The sequence below is a fragment of the Salvia splendens genome, chromosome 7 (genome assembly GCF_004379255.2).
Source record: "Salvia splendens isolate huo1 chromosome 7, SspV2, whole genome shotgun sequence".
Taxonomy (NCBI): Eukaryota; Viridiplantae; Streptophyta; class Magnoliopsida; order Lamiales; family Lamiaceae; genus Salvia; species Salvia splendens.
The window spans coordinates 24,275,908-24,280,648 of NC_056038.1; the positions used below are offsets into that span (position 1 = coordinate 24,275,908).

Genomic DNA, 4,741 nt, shown 5'->3' on the forward strand with positions numbered 1-4,741 from the left:
CGTTTGTTACCCGCTATACGTCGGGTCTGTCGTGGACCTTTTAGCTCCCGATGTGCATCTAGGTCAATTGTGGACCTTTTGGCACCCGCTATGCGTCGAGTCCACGTCCATCGTGGACCTTTTAACACATGGCACACGGAACACGAGGTTCGGGGCACGGGTCACAGGACACGGTGCACTGAGCACTGGTCACGGGACATGGTGTACGGAGCGCGGCTCGAAGACCCGACGAGGCAGCATGCGCGTGTGAGCTCTACAGCCCACCTTAGTCCACGATAATTATTACACGTAATAATTCATCTTATTACATATTCCCTTCGTCCGCAAATAGGAGTCCTATTTTTCCATTTTAGTCCGTCCGCGATTACGAGTTCCGGTTAACTTTTACTATAAATGGTAATAGGGTCTCACATTCCACTAAGTCATTCCATTCACCTTTCATTTAAAACTTATATATATATATATGTGTGTGTGTGTGTGTGTGTGTGTGTGTGTGTGTGTTTGTGTGTGTGTGTGTATGTGTGTGTGTGAGATCAAATACTAACTTTTTACAGTAATAACTAATAACTAAATATCAATTTTGTATGTTAAAAATATCAACACAAAGACATAAATTTATCAATCTTTCTTGTGTTGATAAATTATGTCTTTGTATTGATATTTAAATTTACATGTTGTATTGATATAATTTTGTCTTTGTGTTGATAATTTTAATACACAGAATGTAATGCCCCAAAACCCACCTTAGACGAAAAAGTGAATTTCCGGTGCTGTAAATTGTCGAAATTAGGGTTTTCGGCGAATAATTCGAAATAAATAACAAAATAAATTCTGATAATTCGATAAATCATGGAATACTGAAATACAAGTCTTAAATAAGTGTTAGAAAAGATATGTGAGCAAAGAATTGAGTTTTTATGAATTTTAGTACGTTTTTTAGAAAAGTCGCCGATTAAAGTTTTTCGACGAATTTGCCGAGAAATATTAGGAATTTCCATTGGAAAATAATTTATATAGAATCTAGAGATCAAAAGAAGTATAATATAAGTAATATTGTGCAAGAAATTAAAATTTAATCGATGTTCGTATAGAGAATTCGATAGAAGGGCATTTCGGTCTTTTTACATTAATTAAATCAATTCTTTCTCTTTATTTGGAATGTGCCGATTTTTACTCATCAACTAGGAATGAAATGGCTGCAAATTTTATTTTAAATATTAGAGAGAAGTCTAGAGACAAGGCTTTACAAGTAGTTTAACTAAATGTTGCCAAATGTCTCCATTTTTATCCATGGAAAAATACTAATGTTGGGAGACTAAAAACATGAGATATCATCTTTCTTCCTCATTCTTCTCCTCTACAAAAAAATCGGCAGCCACCTCTCTCAAATCACCATGGCTATTTCCTCTCACATTTTCTTAAGTTTATCGGCGAATCGAACATGTAATCGCGTAAACGTTAAGAAATCAAGTAAGGTCTTTCTTCCTATACTATTTTTATAGCATGAAATTCTATATATATATTAAGGTTGGAAATTTGAAAATTTCTAGCTCCATAGGTGTTGGTGCATAAATGGTTTTATGTTCGATTAATTGTCGAATACGTAGCGTATAGACGCCGTATGCCACGTTTTGATGGATAATTTCAAAGTTAAATTGCCATGGTATGAACTTGATGTTGAGATTGAAAATACACCTTAGGGTTTGTGGTTTTAGTAGTTAGATGCTCAAGTTAGATGAAATTTATGATTAAATATGAATTGAAATAGAATTGGATCATCAAGGTTTAATCCCCTATTTTTCAGTGACGTGTTCTGAATTGTTTGGCATGAGTAGAATAGTGGAAACTTTGGTTTAACAATTTCTATAATAACTATGATGAGTCTAGAGGATCCCTGAATTTTATGGAGAATTTAGGAGTTCTTTTACTATGTGTATAAATTGTTATAACAATACAGCTACGAACTGTCAAAATTCTGGTACTTTGTCATATATTGGTATGTGTTATCCGAAATATTCAGGGCATTTAAGGTCGATGAAAACTTAATTTCATAATTTTTAAATTAACTATAAGGTGTGTAGTTATTCTCTAAATTTTATGACGAATTAAAGAGTAAAAATATCATTTATAAAAATTGTTTAGAAACTGCTGCCGGAAATGGTCTGATTTTTGGTAGTCTGTGGGAAAACGAGAATATCTCTTAAACTATTAGGAATCTTTGAATGAATTTTATTGGATTATAAACCAGACTTCATTGAGTATTTAAAAATATTAGGGTAAGTCTCTAAATCCTTCCGTATGAATATAGAAGTTTTATGACGAATCAGTCCAATGCAGTTGTTATATTAGAAAGTTAAAGAATAAGAAGATATTAAGTTAATATAGCAAATTAATTTATTTAGATGATTTAATGATGAAAACATGATCAGTGGGTAAATATGAGTTATTGATTGCTATGCTATTTATATTATGCATAAAGGCGAAGGAGCCTATAGCGTGTTTTGAACACAAAAGGAATGGACCTAGAAGATAGCGAAGGGTAGGAAGGTGAAATAGGCTTATATTCATAAGCCTGTGAGGTAGCGTATCATCTCTATGGTTTTTGATTCCTTTGGCTGAGATGATGTGTGCTATAATGTGATTATATGTGAGATGTTAATTAAATAATATGCTTAAATATTTTTATGGTTTAATATGTGGATTATTATGATACTAATTCATTTTGATATGAATGATCTGCGAAAAAATGGTACGAATAAATAAAAGACATTGGATATGATATGCAATGAAATGTAATAAATTATGAAGATCTGAATAGTGTGATATATGTATGAATAGATTATGAAAAGATATCTGAATGTATATGAAAAAGAAGTTATCTGATAAGTAGAGCCTGAATAAAATGAAACAAGAGAATATTATATAAAAGTTATAAAAGCATATACTAAAAGTTTAGAATGTCTGTGAATTCGATAAGAACGATTATCTGAAGTGATTTTTGGAAATGGAATAAATGTGAGAGAAAAGAGATTTGAAATAAGAATATGAAATAAAACGTCCCGTTTGCTTGGTCATACGTGTTGGGTACAATTGGCATGCCATAGGACAGCAGCGCTGCATTATATGTGATCACTCGTCTTCTGGATAACCGAAGCGAGGATCGTCTGTTATCTGATGGGCCCCTATCTGATCTGTCTGATCTGCACCCTCATGGGTGGTCTGATTATCTGTCTGCACCCTAATGGGTGGTCTGAATTATCTGTCTGCACCCTCATGGGTGGTCTGATTATCTGATATGCACCCTATGGGTGGTCTGTGTGGAGTCCTCTCGAGGACAAAATCCGTGTCTGCATCTGATTCTGTTTCTGATCTGGTCCGTGTACCCTACCTGAAACCAAGCAGATATAGGGGTTATATGATAAGATAATATAAAATAATATCTGATGACTTCTGAATAAGAATATGTAATCTGTTACGTATAAAATAATATCTGATGACTGGTGAATAAAGTTCTGTTATATGTGATAATATAATAAGATAAGATGAAATAATATCTGATGACTTCTGAATAAAGAATCTGTAATATGTGATCTGTGATATTTAATAAGATAAGATAAAATAATATCTGACGACTTCTGAATAAAGGATCTGTAATTTGTGATCTGTGATATTTATAAGACAAGATAAAATAATATCTGATGAATTGTGAATAATAATATGTGATGGATAAAATAATATCTGATGACGTGAGAATAAGGATCTGTGATATGTGATATGTGATTTGTGAAATATGATATATGATATGATTGTTGATCGGACCTCAAGCGGAAGAAATGATATATTATGTTGATCGGTCCCCGCTCGGGGTAATTAACACAGAAAAATAGTATATGAAAATAAATGATAAAAGGAGAAAAATGTGATACGAGATAATATATGACGATATGTGAAATATCTGAAGAGACATAAGTAAGAATATATGAAAAGGTTGTATGATGAAAATCCATATAAGTTTGATATAGTGATATTGTAAGTAATTTTTGGAAATTTGTGAAATTAAAATGAAAACCAGCAAAAGATTAAAAAGGAAATAATGTAGTTACTATTGTCTTAGCTGAGAGGGTCGGATTCTGTAGTTTGGATATTGCTACTGGGCTTTCGAGCTCACTCCCCCTCTTTTCCCCCCCTGCAGGTTGGAGTTGATCTTATGTCAGTGGTGTTGCGCAGCTTTGCATCTTTGGTGAGTCACTGGTGGTCAACTTGGTTTAGTAGTCGTGGCATGTTGTGTAATAGTTTAATCTTTAATCTTCCGTTGGATAAATGTTAAGTTTTTAATTGTGCTTTTAAGCTAAAAAGAAAAAAGGAAAATTTCAGCACGGGTTTTCGATACTGAAACGTGACATCACTTATTCGGTGGGTTTACCTACCGGTTAAGGGGTGTTACACAGAATTTAAAGTTATTAGTTATTACTGTAAATTAGTTAGCACACTAACGCAACCCTATATATATATATATAGGTCCATGATCAATTGAGATTTTTTAGGCTAATTGAGAAATGAGATGCAACATCAGCCACTCATTTTTATTAAATGAGTGGTCCAGATTTTGCCACAAAAAAATATTTTTAGATTAATTTATTATGAAAGGGTATAATGGTAAATTTAGTTGAAAACAAATGAAAACTAACTTCTCCCCTCCCATTCTTCTTCCCTTACGCCTCCACCTTTTGCTCATCTCATC

At 33.2% G+C, this 4,741-nt stretch overlaps 1 long non-coding RNA gene across 1 annotated transcript; it reads left to right on the plus strand.

The window, feature by feature from the left end:
- Nucleotides 1-984: 984 nt before the first annotated feature.
- Nucleotides 985-4,433, plus strand: LOC121741044. The gene is made up of 3 exons (XR_006037756.1): nt 985-1,470; nt 2,480-2,579; nt 4,193-4,433. It is a non-coding gene; the product is annotated as an uncharacterized LOC121741044 (long non-coding RNA).
- The last annotated feature ends 308 nt before the right edge of the window (nt 4,434-4,741 follow it).